At 45.9% G+C, this 18,154-nt stretch overlaps 1 protein-coding gene across 7 annotated transcripts in view; it reads right to left on the reverse strand.

Annotated features, from left to right (window-relative positions):
• The window catches only part of ELOVL7 (ELOVL fatty acid elongase 7), a 54,519-nt gene that overhangs the window by 27,014 nt on the left and 9,351 nt on the right, over positions 1-18,154 (reverse strand). Inside the window, exon 1 of one of the 7 annotated variants that reach the window (XM_080370973.1) lies at positions 7,320-8,616. The exons of 3 other annotated variants lie outside the window; for them this stretch is intronic. The gene's annotated coding sequence lies outside the window, so the exon portion shown is untranslated. 3 more of the 7 variants (XM_080370971.1, XM_080370974.1, XM_080370972.1) reach the window with 3 other exon arrangements.

The following is an 18,154-nucleotide window of genomic DNA, read 5'->3' on the forward strand; positions in this document are numbered from 1 at the left end:
GTGAACCAGGGTCATATAATTTCACCATATGTAAAAGTAGCTCCGTTGCTTATCACAGAAGTCTGTTTAGTTTCAATGAAGTTTTGTCTGATGCTCCAGCACCTTGGATGAAAGCAATTGATGGCATGCAACCACGCTGCACAAGTACACATGTAAAGGCTCTAAAGGATAAAAGCAAGAACACCAAATTGCGCAATTTCCACAGCTCCAGAGGCAATTTCCCATCCCATACTTTTGAACATAGTTTAAATGGCGTATCTAAGCTGTTCAGTTTTGAAATACAGCAGCAGACTCATTTCAACAGACTGGGAAAAATTCCAGATTGAACCAGAACTCAGCATGGTCCAGCCCATAATCAGGAACACTTTCTGCAGCTTTCAGATAAGCTTCCCTAACTGATCAAGTGGACCACATCAGTTCATGAGAAGCAGTTTCAGGATAATTTGAAATTCAGCTGGGGGATTTTTTCACCCCATAAGATTTCAAACACTCATTAAAGGGCCTGCTGGAGGGAGGCACAGAGTGCCCCAACAGCTCCTGGTTTGCACTCCTGCCTCCCAACCTTCTTCCTTCTTTAAAACGTAAGAGTTGTGTTCATGGTCAGAAGTTAAAATGAGTGAAATTCCTCAACACCGCAGCTATGAATAAAGTCATTTACAGGCAGGCATTAGAGTTTTATCACTCCTTCGCGTAACAACAAATGGAAGCAGACTCCTCTACCAACCTAGCTTGGTACAGAACATGCTACAGAAACACTGTTGTCTGCACAGCAGTAACACTGCAAGGGACAAAGGGAATTGACATCTGTAACAAAGTTTCTGAGGAATACAGAATACTCACAAGTACTTTTGTGGAAGGTTTAATTTCAAAGTTGACAGTGAACACTGAGCTTACTCCATTAGCCTCTCAGCTTGCATACACAGTGTCTTCTACTCGTCTCAGTCACAGGAAACAAGGGTGGACAGGGCACTTCCAAAGGGCATTACAATAATTTCATTAAGCTTGTCAGACCCATTCTGTACAGTTAAAGTTTCAAAAGTCAATCTTTTATTTCAGTACTGAAAAGACAAGCCACAGAGCTCCAACTAAAAAAGTGATTGAAGAACATATGTAATCCAGGTATTTCCAACTGTACATCTAAACCAACAAAAAAGGGATTGTAGTGAATGTATATATATAAATATATATAAATATAAATTCAAATACTGCAAAATACACTAAGGTATTCACTTGCAATATACCTACGTAAGTAAATTTCACCTGCACAGGAGACAACATTACCAGTTACTACTTCTCTAAACAGATTATAGACATTTTCATGCTGCCGATCCCCATCTATTTGTAATGCCACATGGTAAACAAATATTGCAATATTTACTTAAGAAAATAAATGAGCACATCTGACCAATAATTTTGGTACTCTTGATGCTTTAGCCAATACTTTTTCATTAAAAACAATGCAAAAAACATTTTACCTAAAGAAAACAATTGAAAATACTAGCTGGAAAGTCTTTAAAGAAAGAACAAAAAAACCCAAACACACAACCAAAACATCCACCAAAAAAAGCCCCAAAATCCCAAACAGATACATTTGAGAAATACTGTATTTCAAAACTTAACTAAACAGAAATCCTTTCTTGCCCTTCTTCAAAAAGATCTTTTCCACCAGCAACAATATTTGTAAAGCAGGAAGTTTCTCCTTCCCAGTTGCCTTGCACTTTGCTCAGGTACATATCAAAAAACACCACCTTCAACTACTGGTAACAGTTTCCAGGCACTTTTTATTTTTTTCTATTGAGTTTTGCCTGATCTAATATCTACTTGCTACCTCAAATAACTTTCCTGAGAGAAAGGGCACGATACCAACATGAACCATACCCATACTCTTAAAGCGTACAGAGAAGCATTGAATCAGGTTTTTGTGATGTTGTTTTAAGCCATTTCAGGACTGATGATACAATGCAAATTATTTCCAAGTCAACAAACTGATCTTTGTGTTTCAGACTCCAGCAAGAGTTGTCCCTTTCTTTCGTTAGAAAACAAAGAATAAAAGGAGTAGAGTTATTCTTAGTATTTTGATCTCAGATATACCCCCTAAACCCAGAATGCCATCACTGGGACAGGAGCATTCTCCTAAATTCCAGTCCAAGACATGCCTCTAGAAACTCAACAACAATACTACATACTATTCTTTTGTACAGGTTTTTGCAGTGCACCATACAAAGTTATGGTCATATTCATATGCATTTGGTGAGGTACTGCTTTAAATAAAAAAATAAAAGGTAAAAGGAAAAAAAAAAAAAAAAAAAAAAGACTTTGAATAGAAGCTCCAGGCACGGGGCCCAATGTGCAAGGCACCATATCAATATCAAAGATAATCCAAGCTACAAAGAATTCACAATACAATTAAATGCATGCAAGCAGCATGTCAGAATTCATAAAGCTGCTACAAGCAGCTTCTCTTAAGCATAGCCTGCTCAAGCAGAGCAAGTCTGTTTACAGGGTAGGTTTGCAACGATAAAAGCACCCTTAATGGTAGCAATGCCGTTTTAACCAACCTTCCCCACCCCACCCCCCCCCCACCCCCACCCCCCCCGCCATTACTCATACATGCTCCTATGTCACCCTTGACTTGTGCTGGAAAAAAACATTTTTCTGGCTGCATAATAAGTTTGGAAAACAGCTCCATGGCAGGGGAGACAAGTCTCACAGAAAAGGAAAGGGTTTTTTTAACTCAGACCATTTCCTCAGTGCTTTTCAGCACCAGCCTTCACCAAGAGTTATACCACCACAACAGAAAGGTGACACAATGGCAAAAGCACTCAGGACAAAAGAAAAGCTGGTGAAACTACAACATCAGCCTGAGCTGGTATGTGAGCAGAGTGGAGATAAGAGTGGGTGCTCACTGCTTTCAGCACAAGGAGTAATACAGCCCTGACACAGTTCAGAGGGGCAATCTGAATACCATTGCTCCTAGCAAACAAGATGATTCATAGAGTTTACTGACACCTATATTTGTCATCCTTGCGACAACTGTGCCACTCTGCAGGTGGGACCCAGAGCTTGCTTTGGGCTGCATAGGCTTTACAGGGAGTTTTTGAGAGTTTAGTTTTTTGTACTAGCTCACAATCTCAAAATTAAAAATGTTACTGAAAGTCAGTTCCTTATTCTCATACAGAACCAAGATAACAACCAAGACACTTTTAAAGCTGTGATGCTCTGAACTGTGTATTCTTCTCACGTTACTCAATTTAAGAACTACTTATAGGTCTTTTCTAGTCAGTATCTTCAGTGATAAAATGCTTGTCTAACCATCATAAGCAGACATAACATATGCAGCAAAAAACATGCAGAAAAAAAATAAAAATCAAGACACACATCAACCGATACATCAAAAGCATTTTACTGCATTAATTTAGTAAAAAGAGACAAAAAAATAAAAAACCTAGTCAACATTTCCAGTTCAATGGTCACACTAAGACCAAAGACAGTAAGAAAAAGGACACCTGAATTTCTCTGGTGCCTCCCATCAGCATAAACTTGTATCTCTAATTTCAGCTGAAATACTTCTTTACTTTTTGGATTTCAACTATGTATCGGGACAGCAAAAAATCTTAACCGCTACATTACTTGCAACTTTGCAAAACTTATTGAACATGTGACAACAGACTACAGAAAATAAAACCACTGCATGACCCTCTAGCTTTCATTTTCTTGGTTTTTAAAGGAACTAAAATTTTAAAAAGTACTATCAGACTTACAAATTGAATTATTTATTTTCTTAATGCTATGTTTTTGTTCTAATAATCTGATGTTTTCAAGAAGTGAAAGGTTTACTTATCACCATTTAGGCTGCATTTGCCCTCTACAGCATGGAGCCCAGGTATTGGAGGGAGGTTCCTCCAGTGTCCCAGGCACATGGGACCTGCTCCCTAGCACAGTCCAACAATGCAGAGTAACTACTCAACTTTTAAATTGCATGTAAAGTAACTTTAAGTGAACAGAAAGATCCTAAAGCTAAACCTAAAACAATAGTGAAGTTTTTGTGACATGCTTTAAATCTACGTTATGGCAATAATTTGTCTTAATGTTGGAATAGCCTCTGTTGGAGCCTCTCAGTGCTTAGCTCCCATTCCTTTCCACCTCAGGACAGCTTCCAAGCATAGACCAGCTTCCTCCTAAATACTCAGGTAAGGCCTACCAGAAGTGCTGTTTGAAACATCCATAAATTACCATAGAGAAAAACAATGAAATCTGTCAGTTCTCAAACTTAATATGTACTTGGGCAATGTGGAAACAGATAAAAGCACTGTACTTGTGTCATCTTCTGTGACTTCAGGAATGAAAACCAGAACAGTGAAAAGCTGTGGCGAGGGACAGAGGAATAGCGAGAGGAACTTTTCAGCTACCCAGGCTTTTGGAAGTAGCCTCAAGATTCAGATGTCCACTAGCCTGAAGTTAATGAGTATGCTGCTATAAAATTATTTTTATGAAGCCACATTCTGCCACTGAAGATGACACCACCACATCTAGCCATCCTTACCTATGTGCCATAGGTCCACTACCCATATTTTACAAATGGCCCTTAATCCACTTCAGACAAAGTGAGTCAGATTAGTTTAACCCACAAATGGGAGCTAAACTATCTCGTTTGGGCTGGGGCAGACCAGGGAGCTCACACCAGCCTTCACCAGGAGAATTACAGGGCGGCGGCCCCTGACAGCTGTGCGGAGGCAGAGAGGCATCAGGGAGGGAGAGATGCCAGATGAAGTCTGCCAAGTGAGATGCAGAATACTACAAACATGATTTCACAATCAGCTAACAAGGATCCAGGAAGGGATCATGGCTCCCTTCCACCTCCTGCACCTGAACACAACACAAAGGTGACGTGCCCCCACTTCCACCACCACGCACACACCTCCCGCGCCCATCCCACGCACTGCTCTCCCCGCATCTGCTCGTGCCTCCAGAAGCCTATGTGGTAAGCAACCAGGCAGCGACAAGCCAGAGGAAGAGGTGAAAGAAGCATTAAAGGAGAAGTACCGGGCAGAAGCAGATTCAAGAGGAAAAGCAGGAATCCAAGGTAGGGGGAAAAAAAACCAGTGTTTCCTGGTTTTTTGCAGCAGAGTGAAACAAAGCCAGGAAGGGCATGGCACAGTAAGGGGAGCACACTCAGCAGAGGCCATTAAGTCATGTCAGGATATAAAAACATACTGATTAGTTCTTTTACTGGTATGTAATTAGTTGATAGGTATTTCATGGTATTCTGTGAGCTTCGTAACTAGTTAAGTCCTATTTGGCATGTATTACTTAACTAATGTGGTGGCATCTTTCCCAGCACATTCCATGAATATTGCTTCCTGTACCATAACCTGCCTCTCTACCAGTAAATAAATACTGTTTAATAGAAAGTTGATTGACACATTATAATGAAATACCATAAAGCTGCGCTATTCAGCTTATATATAACAGAGGTGCTGCCTAGGAAGATGTTATAAGCCTATGCCTGGCTAGGTTTTCATATCCTAGGTCTTTCTGTTTTTCTTCAAGCAAATGTGTAAGTACAAGTGCTCCCACTCCACAGCGAAACATTTTCAGGGTACATCCATGCTGCCTAACGCTGTGCCAGTAAACAGCGACGCTACCATTACCCGAGGCAGCTCCAAGCCCCGAATGCTTCCTGGGCAGCACCCCAGATGCTGGGCAGCAGAGTAAGTCAGGCAGCACGCTGTTCCCAGGCTGCTCCCAACAACCAGAAAAACTTGTTCAAGTTTCTCCCACAAGGCAATGTTCAGTACAGACCTACACACGGTCTGGGAAGGACTCGGTTACAATGGAGTATGGAAGAGGGTATCCATACACAGCTGTAAGGTTTCTGGTTTTGTCCAAACAGCTTTAGTTAGCTTACTTTGATTTCCTACAAAAGCAAGCAAAGAAATCACTAAGAGTTGGCTGGCGGCCTCCCTATACCTTTTCAAGCATCACACCATTCTATCTTGGTGGCAGCGATGTCCAAAACCCAACCAAAGTATCAGCATACTTAAAACATACTTACAAACTAAGTATCGAAGTACTTCCAATGCTCAAAGAACACACGCCACATCCACCATTGCAAAGGGCAGGTCCGAGAGGCTGGCCCAACACAGCCTCGTCAGCCACACGAGCCGGCACCCACCAGCTTCCTCAGCTCACGGCCACGCTGCTGCTGCCGGTCCTTAAGGATGGGCCTGCCATGCACAGCAGCAGAGGAGAACCATCCCCAAGGAGGAGGAAGGCAGCAAGCCAGACCCCCACCCTTCCAACTTGCCAGACAACCCCTGACTAGACATCATCCCTCCAGCCCTACATTTTAATATCATCATCTCAAGCGCACGGGCCACACCTCTCCCCTGGCTGCCTCCAACCTTTGCCCCTGCAGAGAAAGAAGCCTCCACTTCTTGACAGCTGGGTCTGCCCCTCTCTCCGGGGGGTGTTGGGGGTGGGAGGGCATTTTTCAAGAATAACACCCCTGATGCAGCCCTCTGTGCAAGGTGAAGGCCATTTTCACGCTGCACCCTTGGTGCGGCTTCTTCTTCAAGGTGGGAAGACAAGCTCAGCGCATGCGAGGTGTAGCCACGGGGCTTGGGGGGACAGGCACCATGGGGCGCAGCCTGCGGGAGCAGGCACCGCGGGGTGCGGGGCGCAGCCGGGGGGGCTGGGGGAAAGGCACAGCAGGGTGCAGAGAGGGACGGGGATGCGGGTGCAGCCAGAAGACGGAGGTGGGGAGGGAGGAGGCACAGCGGGGCGCGGCGGGGGGTGCGGCGCAGCACGGGGAGCGCGGGGCGCACTCGGGGAGCTCGGAGGGGAGGGGGGCGGGAAGAGCCCCAGGGCCCGCGGCCACCCCGCCCGGCCCAGTGCGGGAGAGACCCCGCGGAAGGGCGCCGAGGGCTCCCCCTCCCAGCGCGCTCCGCCATCCCGCTCCCGACGGGACCCCTCGCGCAGCAGCAACACGGACCCACCTGTCCCCGCAGCCACCAAACAGCGACTGCCGGCGGGGCGGCGCGGCCGGCGGGAAAGCACGCGGGAGGGGCGGGGCGGGGCCGCGGGAGGGCGGGGAGGGGCGGGGAGGGGAGGGGGGCGTCCCGTCCCGTCCCGTCCCGCCCCGCCCCGCCCCGCCCCCGCAGCGCTCACACCCACGCCGGGCCGGGCCGGGGCGCTGAGCCGGTACCGCCGCTGAGCCAGGGCCCCCGGTGCGGCCCCCCCCCGGGGTGCGGTGCGGCTGGGATCGGGCCTCCCCCGGCAGCGGCGGCCCGCGGGGGGGGACGCAGCCCGTTGCCCACCTGCGGCGCTCCCCGCTGCTGCGGTGCGCAGGTGCTTCCCCGCACGGCCCTGGGTCTCCCGGCTGCGGGCGGCGCGGCGGGGTGTGGGCTGCGGCTGCGGGGCCGGCGGCTGCCGGGGGCCACTGGAGCGGCAAGCCCGGCGAGACGTTGTAATTCCGTCCTAAAAAGCAAAGCACGATGGTCGGCGGGAGCGCCGTGCTGCGGGGCACGCTCCGCCCCGAACGGGCTGCGGGACCCGCTCTCGGAAGCTGTTCAGGATGAGGATCATGCTCCCGGTGACTCCCGACTGGAGAAGTATGGGGCATAGCGAAAGGTGATGGAGAACCCCTAGCGTCTAAGCAGGTGCTCTGGTTTAGTTTGCCACTTCAGTCCACAGGAACCTGGAAATTCCATCTCTTTGGAGATGGTTAGCACGGAGATGACAGCCTGAGTCAAAACAAGAGGCAAAACCAATGAGCAGGGAGAGGGTATGAAGACAAACTGAAGGAAAGAGGCAAACTCATTTTATGACGTGCAAAAAAAGCACAAGAGGAAGGGACTGAGCTGACGCTGTGAAATGAGTACATAGTCAACGTGTAAGTGCAGAAGGGGCCTCTGAGCTGGGGCACAGTGAGAAGCTCAAACCTGAAGTTTTGCGTCCACAAGAGGCAGAACAAGCACAGAAACCTTGTTATGAGTGTGGAAATACGGCAATAGGCTGAAAACCTGGTGGTGGGATGGGGATGGAGAAACACAGCTGGTAACAGAGATCCTGCAGAAACTCCACATCACTGAGCAATTGACTAGGCTGGAGATTAGGAGGATGACCTTGACCTGAAGGGCCAAGAGGTCCAGAAAGGACTTTCTTCAAGAAGGAAGTCGTAACAGTGCAGGAGCAGGCTCCCCATGTGCTGAAAGCCAAGCTGGGTTGGGGAGAAGACCAGCCTGGCTGAACAGAGAGCTTTGGCTGGAACTTGAGAAAAAAGGAGAGTTTAGCACCTTTGGAAGAAGGGGCAGGCAACTCTGGAGGACTATAGGGATGTTGTAAGGTTATGCAGGGCAAAGATTAGAGAGGCACTAGCCCCAGTAGAATGCAAGCTGGCCACTGCCCTAAAAGATAACACAAAATGTTTTTACAATTACATTAGAAACAGAACAAGGGCCAAGGATAATCTCCATCCTTTATTGGATGCAGGGGGGAGCATTGCCACAGAGGATGAGAAAAAGCGTGAGGTACTTAATGCTTTAATTGCCTCATTTTTTAATAGTCAGGCCAGCTTCCCTCAGGGTACTCAGCCCCCTGAGCTGGGAGACAGGGATGAGCCCAGGAGGAAACAGTGACCTGCTGCTCCACATGGACATGCACAAGGACAGATGGGATCCACCTGAGTGAGGGTAGTGAGGGAGCTGGCAGAGGAGCTCACCAGGCCACATCATTTACCAACAGTCCTGGCTAACTGGAGAGGTCCCAGTGGACTGGAGGTCAGCCAGTGTGATGCCCACCTACAAGAAGGGCAGGAAGGAGGATCTGGGGAACTACAGGCTTGTCAGCCCGACCTCGGTGCTGGGGAAGGTCATGGAGCAGAACATCCTAAGCTCCATCAAACAGCACATGCAGGACAGCCAGGGGATCATGCCCAGCCATCAGGCGTTTATGAAAGGCAAGTCCTGCTTGAGCAACCTGATGTCCTTCTACAGCAAGATGACCCACCTCATGGATAAGGGAAAAGCTGTGGATGTTGTTTGTCTACCTGGGGCTGCTCATGGCTTGGACAGGTGTGTGGTCTACACCAGGTTAAGAGCTGGCTGGATGAGGCCAGCACTGGTGAGACTGCACTTCAAATACTGGGTTCAGGTTCGGGTCCCTCACTTCAGGAGGGACGTAGTGGGGGCTGCAGTTTGTCCAGAGAAGGGCAATGAAGCTGATAAAGGGTTTGGAGCAGATATTATGAGGGGCAGCTGAGGGAACTGGGGGTGTTTAGCCTGGAAAAGAGGCTCAAGGGAGGCCTTACTGCTCTCTACAGCTACCTGAAAGGAGGCTGTAGGCAGGTGGGCGTCAGTCTCTTCTCCCAGATAACAGGTGACAGGACAAGAGGAAACAGCCTCAAGTTATGCCAGGAGAGGCTTAGATTAGATAATAGGAAAAACTTTTTCACTGAAAGGGTACTGAAGCACTGGAACAGGCTGCCCAGGGAAGTGATGGAATCACCACCCCAGAGGTGTTTAAAAAATTCAAAGATGTGGCTCAAAGCAATATGGTTTAGTGATGGACTTGGCAGTCCAGGACGAAGGGTTGGACTTGATGATCTCTAAGGCCTTTTCCAACCTAAATGATTTATAATTCTATGATTCTATGACCTTTTGGATTTGCTTCATGCAAATTGCTAGGAATTGTTAGGATTGTGACAGGTGAAGAAATCCTGGGGCTTTTGATCTTTAATAAGATCACAGGGTTTGGCCAAAAGGGGTATGTAGAAATATGATAATCCATTGAGCAATACTGCATGTGTCACCTAGGAGGGAAAAAAATCACAAAACAAAATCAAAGCACCCCATTTCCCACCCCCTTAACTTTCAGAATTTGGAACATTTTCTTTGATTTCTTGGTTCAAAACCATTTTTACTAAGACATCAGCCAAGAACTACAAACAGACCTTGGGAACCAGCACATCCCTGCTCAGACAGACCCCTTGGGGAGCCTTAAGACTTGTCCAGAGGGACATGGCTATATGGCTCAGCAAGCAACTAGTACCCCTCACATGTTCTAAAACCTATTTTGCCATGCCTGATAAGGCTGTCTTGGCTCAGACAGAATGGGACACTGGGGTGCATAATAATAAAAAGTAAGTAGGTCACCTGTAGATTTCAAAATGTGCAGCTGTTACTAATGGACGAAAATAACAATTACCAGATGCAGGCTAACAGCTCTAACACATTTGAAGCCAACAGTGTTAGCAAGAACAGCTCTTCTGTCTTTGGAGCCCCATAAAGAGAATGGCCTCGCCTTCCATGCACTTCAGGAGCAAAGGTAATCTGAATCATCAAGCGAGTCTGTGAGGGCTGGGAGAGGACAGAAATAATGGTTGACCTGCTCATGTCAGGTAAATGATTAACATGCAGCAGGGGAAAGGCAGCATGAAGGAGACAGCTGTGCCCTGCACGCACAAAGAAAGCAGATACACACAGGAAGTCAGAGGCATTTAAATTGTAAAAGAGGGAGCTAGCAGCAACCAGATTGTCTCAGTGCTTAGCAAGTGAAAGCTGCACATGAGATTTACTGTAAATTTCAGTAATCTTTTAAGTTCCCTACATTCACCACCAAAGAACTAGGGAAGAGGGAAACAAATGTAGACGCTGAAGATGGCTCTGCAGATTTTACAAGACGCTGAAGACTTAACTCCTGGTCTATGCTAAATAAAGAACTGTGCTTGCCATGAATACTGCTAACCAATGCTTTTTTGGGTTTTGTTGCCTTGCCAGAATCCAGATAGCTCAGATACTGAAGGATGTTTAGCCTGTTACTCTGTTGATGAGATGGTGATTTAAGAGTCTTTTAGGGATGAGTGAGGACTGTATTTGGAGCCTGAAGGTGCTTATCAGCAGGGGAATTGCAGGGGCTGCTCCTTACTGCACCAACAGTGTCGGGAGCTTTTGCTGAAATAGTAACAGTTGTAACCAAGCAAGGTAGTCACCCGAAGAACACCAACAGATACCTGCACCCTCAGCTTGAGGAGATGCAAACCTTACACAAATCTTGTTTGCAAGCTTTGCTTTCCTGGAGAACGTATTGTTTGCTGGTGCATCTCTGCTGGTGTTCTGACTCACAACTGGTAAACCTGTCCCAGGCAGGCTCTGTTGCAAGTGGACTGTATCCCACCTCTGTAAGTGCACAGCATGTTGCTGTGCTTGGCAGCAGGACTGGAGACAAAAGGGCCTTCCATGGCCATTCTCTTTTTCCAGTTGCAGTTACTTTCAGACTTTGCAGAAAAAAATTGCTTTTTCTTCCTAATCCTCTGGGCTGAAACAGTGTCCTTTTGTAGCTGAGGCATTTCTGCCTAGCTCTGTTATGGACAGCCATGCATGAGTCCTTGTGTAATGCTGGCAGTGACATTCCAGGAGCAGTTTACAAACAGCAGAGAAATCTCTCCTCAGACATGTATCATCACTTTTACTGTGGCACAAGGTGAGATGACACAGTCCTGCTCATCTGTCTATGGATGAGCTGAGTTGTGCAAGGAGGTCTCCCTTGTCTCTCTGTGGACATACACTTCAGGGAACTGTCCAGAAGTGAGTAGCTGTCGCTGGTTTTGCATGGTTTCTTGACACCATGAGCCCACCACAAGCTACAGCAATATTGTCAGGTCAGCTCTATTTCAACAGTTACGTGTTTACCTATGTGTTGAGCTCCAGTTTTGCCATTTTAACAATAGTGAATTTGATAAATTCTTGCAAATGTGACAAAGCTATTCAGATGTGGAACTTTCCATGTAAGCCCACTTATCTCACATAACAGTAGGTCCTTACCATAAAAAATTGTTTTACTATTATGCAGCTGAGACTGGCCCTAGGCAGGAGTGAATGAAGGTGCTCCAAAAGTAGGGTGGAAAATGGCTATTGCAAAAGTAGAAGAAATAATCATAAGTGTGTGAAAAACGTCTTCAAAGGGGATATTTAACAGAGGTAGTGTCATAGTGTTGTATATATGATAAACATATATTATATATACACAAGCATTCTATTATATATGTGTATATGTAAAGCTTTGTGATATGTTTGCATTACATACACAATATATACACGTATATAATATACTGTATAAATAAATATGCTTATAATGCATATACACACACATTATGTAAGACAGTTCATTATACACACACTGTGCTTCTCTAAAACTGGCAGTGACACACCTCTTCAGACTGTATTGCTTAAATGCAGGCTGACTGCAACTCAGTCTATACCAAGAAGGAGAATTAAATCACCTGCAAAAGGTGCATTGCAGTCAGCCAAAGAAGCCTTACTGAACATCATGAGAAAACTGAAGCCAAAACACTTGTTCAGCCTATTTCCAAAAATCATAACATTGCACCACCAGATTTTTCATTTTAATCTGTCCCATCTCTGAAAACAATATATGAAAAAAGAGCCAGCCTCACTAACATTGTGAATATAATTCCAGTGTAAAAATATATCAACGTGAAGATCTAAATCCTTGTTGCAAAGTGTCAGTAATCATTGAATGAACACTCCAAGCACATTCTGTGACAGTGAGCTACAGAGAGTAGCTGTTCTGGAGCCCACATCTTAAAGCTTTTCACAGCTGAGAACACTTAATTCAGATGCCATCTACCAGCTTGTTTTGTTATGCAAAGTTTATAGCTAAATCTTTCATAAATCAAATTTTAGCTACATGTGTTATTGGCCATGATACGATCAAATGGTTTATTCTGTAGGAGCTCACACAGATGAAGCTAAAGTAAGTAGTAATCATTTCAGCATGCTGGAAGGTTGCAGGGTATGTTTATTGTATCTGGGCCACAACATTACGCCATAATCGCTGCCTTATCCATGAGCTGGGTGCATAAACATGTCTGGAAAAATCAGTTCCTTTTAGAACACGGTGCTTCACGACTGCAAAATCACTCTAACCTGCATCAACACCGCCCCCCCCAAAAAACAACCCACCAAAAAAACCAAACAAAAAGCTGTCAACAAAGATGTGAATGCTAACTCTGCAGAATACTTGTGCTGTGCTCAATAGGCTTTAACTGGCAAAACCAGCAGGTGCATGAATGCCATGGTGCAATACACCAGAAGGGTACAGAGTTCTAGGAAGATCAATAACAATAAGTGGTTAGCACAAACTACACCACCTCTAAATCATGGTAATCCACAAGGATTTTTACCTAATGTAAAGCTTGATTTCTGCTGTTAGAACTTGCTAATTTAGGTTAATTTTTAGATAAGATGCTAAGAATAGAATGGAAATTTCAACAAATATTGAATCTTGCGGTGTGATAGGGAAGTTTTTGTAGTTTGTACTGTGTTGTCCTAGCTATGTTGGTTTTGAAACTGAGCTTCTTCATTGGGAATGTAAGACCTGTGAGCCCATAATTCCTGTATGAGAAATCACACAGGTTAATTACCAATCAATCAAGAAGCTATATTACATTTCATAACTAATTACACTTCTTCTGTGGTCTCTCATACCTATGGTACCACCACAGATCAGCTATTCTAAATGAGGTTTTTGAAATCAAGAAAAAAGAACAAATGACAACCTCCCCCCCCCAAAAAAAAAAAAAAAAAAACAAAAAAACTCCAACCAAACAAACAACCGAAATTTTTTTAATTTCTTATTTGTTTTTCTAGAAATATCTTCAAAATACATTAAGGACATCTTCCATTATCATGCTGGTATATAGAGAAATGTGGACACCCAACGGCTTTCCTTTGTGAAAGGATACATGTGCAGGTCTGCAGTTACATCCATAACCTGTTAGATTCACAAAAGCCCATCTCACTCACAGTCTTACAGTGCATGTTCAGATAGTGCAGGTGTGCTGCAAAGTACTGGTGGCAGTCATGAAGAAAAGGCTCTAGAGTCACAGATCTCTTAATCTGAAGAGTGGGAGAGCGCTCTCTGCCGCTCTCAGTAGAAAGGTTTCTCTGTGGAGGGAGGTAGGCACCAATCAAACCAGTTAAATCAGCCAGCTGCATTGTAAGATTTTACAAGGACTAACCTACTGCAGCTTAAAGACATTTTTTTCCTAGGATAGATTACAATCTTCCAGTCCCTATAACTAATGAGCTGAAACTGTGCAGGAGAGATAGCAAATACTGGTACAAGCAAGATCTTTGCAGTAAGCTAAGAAACCATTTCTCATAGAGACACTATCCTTGAGGAAATCAGACTCGGATTTCTGAAGAAGCTGGCTAGTTCGTTTTTCCCTGTTGTTTTTGGGAAACATTTTTTTTAAGGAAACTGTGTTCTACCAGAGAATATACCTAGTTGTGTCACGAGTTTCTTTCTAGAGAAAACCAAAATTGTCAAGACCCTAAATGCTGGCTATATGCTGCATCCCAAAGAAGAATGCTCAGGGAGTAAAGCAGCTGAGCAAGCTTTAGTTTTCTGCTTATTGACAGCATTCCCTGCATGGTAGATCCCCATCTTAATTATGTCAGCAAGAACTTGGGGCAAGTTCAGACAGCTTCCATAAACTCTGTGGTAATTATCAGCAAAAACTTGGCAACAGTTGGAGTTATTGTATATTTTGATCCAGAAGAATGGCTGCAAACAAGAAGTGATACACCTTCATCCTGCATAAGCCTAAGAAACAGCAGTAAGGGTTGAATAAGTAACTAGTTCTGGTATTTCTTAATGTAATCATCTAACCCTGAAGCTGCAGCAAATCACATTTTCCCAGTAAGAAGTGCAGCACTTGATGCACTGAGCCTCTCTGTTCAGTCATCCATCTGCCCAGTGCAAAAGGCTGGAAAGATCACAGCTCCGTTACACCGTTATGCTAGGCTGGTCCTTTCAGCACTCTGGCTGGAGGGGATGGTGCAGATTCCACCTTGGAGTGTCTTTACCCAAACAGCTTTACCCCCAAACCTTTCCTGCTCAGTTCTTCCCACAGTCTTCACCTTCCTCTCAGCTGACAAGTTCATGTCATGGGAACAAGCATCAAGAAAATACTCCTTTCTTGCATCTTCTTTCTTCGGTACTTTTTACACTCTCTCCAACAGGTAGCAAAGCACCCAGAATTTGAGTTTTAAGACTTCAACAAAACAAAGTGGAAATAAAACAACATGTGCAAATAGCTAAGCTGTGCTCAACAGTTCTCATTCATTTGCATGAGTGTATCCCTAGCCCTCTCCAAACAAAAAATTCCAATTGTTCGTACACACTCCTGACCAGCTAGCACAGGCATACATACAGATCACTACCTTTTCATTCATGACAAAGAAAGCAGTGTCAGAGTGTAACAGAAGCTTTTTTTTATATATATATACTTGTTGTATACCTCATTTATTTAACAAGTATATATATATATTTGTTGTATATCTCATTTCTTTAACCTTTACAATAAAATCTGACATTTTCACAGGAAGCACCTGAGCCACCACCATGCACCAGCAAGACAACACATGCCTTCCCATTGTGATTAAAGTTCTCCTAAAGAAGGGCACACACTTACACTACTATCACAACAGTTTACATAAACATACATGAACTCCTATTCTTCCCAGCTCAAGTGTCTGTAGTAGCATAACCACAGCAACAGCAAACTCACAGCAAGTAACTAAAGCTTCCTTGAGGGCTGAGTAAACACTCCTCAGACTGTCAAGCCTGACAAAGCTGAGCTGTACTTAATTGGCACCATGGCAGGAGCAGGGGAAGAGAGGAGCTGACCCCACGAGGTTAAACAGTTTCTTGGGCTGTTGTTGGGCTGGGCCTCACCTCCTTTTGGGAATTTTACTAGCCTCACTTTATTAGTGCCTCATGCAAAAAGCCCTGCACACCCCTCTGCAGGCCACACAGCTGCATTTTCACTGTTACACTATCCTCAATCTTCCATGATGCCGTGACAGTGTCTTTCAAGCAGACACTACTAACAAGAAGCGCTACTGCTGATACAGGTGTATCTCTGCTTACAGAGATGGGGTAAATAGTCTGATTTTTTTAATGAATTGCTTGAAAATTCCCTTATTGCTAATCCCCATAAATGCCACTTGCAGCAGTTCAGAACAAAAAGGTTTTGCAGATGAAATGTCTTATGTGTTTAAAGGAGGGCAGTAGAGCTATCAAACAGCGAGGCTCAAGGCACAACTTCAAGATATGAATGGTAATGTGACTGGGAAAACACATTCTGTCTTGGGGAATCTGCCATACACCTAAAATATTCTGTGAAGGAGTCCAAGGCCAGTATGGAAGGAAGATGGGGAAAACCCCACCAAACAAACTAGTGAAGCTTTTAGTCTGAACTCAGTGAACCAAATGGTTTCTTCCAAAACAGATCACTATCTTCCTATTCCAGCTGAGAAATCAGACCATTCAGTCAGAGACTTTAAATGCAGTGGGGTACATTGTTGCTACAGGGTATAATATATCCTGGGTCTATAGTCCCACTGAGGACACTCTCTCAGGCAGACTCCTGTCACCCTGTCATCAAGAGAGCTGGCTAAAATTCAAGCATCGCTTCCTCCAAGCTCAAGGTCGGGGCAACCCTGTGAGCAAGAAATCAAGCAGACGGGGCAGGAGGCCTGCATGGATGAGCAAGGAGCTTCTGGCAAACCTCAAACAGAAGAAGGAGGTTTACAGGATGTGGAATAAGGAACAGGCCACTTGGAAGGAACACAGGGATGTGGTCAGAACATGCAGGGAGGCAACAAAGAAGGCTAAGGTCTGTTTGGAATTAGATCTGTAAAGGAAGGGAAGGACAACAAGAAGGGCTTCTTCAACTACATCAGTAGCAAAAGGATGACTGGGGAAAACGTGTGCCTGCTGCTGAATGAGGTGGGTGCCCTGGTGATGAAGGACACAGAGAACACAGAGTTACTGAATGCTTTCTTTGCTCTGGTCTTCACTGCCAAGGCTGGCTCGTGGGTATCCCAGGCCCTGTAGGCAAAAGAGGAAGTCTGGAGAAAGGAAGACCTTCCCTTGGTTGAGGAGGATCTGGTTAGAGGTCACTTAAAGAAGCCTGACACCAACACCCATAGGCCCTGATCAGATACACCCCCAAGTGCTGAGGGAGCTGGCAGATGTTGCTGCTAAGCTACTTTCCATCATCTTTGAAAGTTCATGGAGGACAGGAGAGGTGCTGGAGGACTGGTGGAAAGCCAGTGTCACTCCAGTCTTCCAGAAGGGCAGGATGGGAGACCCAGGAAGCTACAGGCCAGTCAGTCTCACCTCCATCCCTGGAAAGGTGATGGAGCATCTCATCCTGGAGGTCATCTTGAAGCATGCGGAGGAAAAAAAGGCTGTCAGGGGTAGTCAACATGGGGAAATCATGCCTGACCAATCTCATAGCCTTCCGTGACTGGCTGGGTGGATGAGAGGAGAGCAGTGGATGTTGTCTGCTTTGACCTCAGCAAGGCTTTTGGCACTGTCTCCCATAACATCCTCACAGGTAAGCACAGGCAGTGTGTGGGTAGGATGGGTGGACAGTGATGTGGATGGAGAACTGGCTGAACTCAGAGCTCAGAGGGTTGTGATCAGCGGCGCAGAGTCTGGCTGGAGGCCTGTAGCTCACGGTGTTCCCCAGGGGTCAGTACTGGGACCAGTCCTGGTCAGCTTACTCATCAAAGAGCTGGATGAAGGGACCAAGTGTCCCCTGGGCAGGTTTGCTGATGATACAGAGCTGGGAGCAGGGGCTGATACCCCAGCAGGCTGCGCTGCCATTCAGCGAGACCTGGACAGGCTGGAGAGTTGGGTGGGGAGGAACCTGATGAAGTTCAGCAGAGGCAAGTGTAGGGTCCTGCACCTGGGGAGGGACAACCCCACGCACCAGCACAGGCTGGGGCTGACCTGCTGGAAGGCAGCTCTGCGGAGAAGGGCCTGGGAGTGCTGGAGCACAGCAAGGTGCCCATGAGCCAGCAGTGTGCCCTGGTGGCCAAGGCGGCCAGTGGGATCCTGGGGGGCATTAGGGGAACGTGGCCAGCAGGTCGAGGGAGGTGATCCTCCCCCTCTGCTCTGCCCTGGTGAGGCAGCACCTGGAGTGCTGTGGTCCAGTTCTGGGCTCCCCAGTTCAAGAGGGACAGGGAACTACTGGAGAGGGTCCAGGGAGGGCTACAGAGATGGTGAGGGGGCTGGAGCATCTCCCTTCTGAGGAAAGGCTGAGGGACCTGGGCCT

The sequence above is a fragment of the Falco punctatus genome (assembly GCF_963210335.1).
Source record: "Falco punctatus genome assembly, chromosome: Z".
In the NCBI taxonomy this organism is placed as follows: Eukaryota; Metazoa; Chordata; class Aves; order Falconiformes; family Falconidae; genus Falco; species Falco punctatus.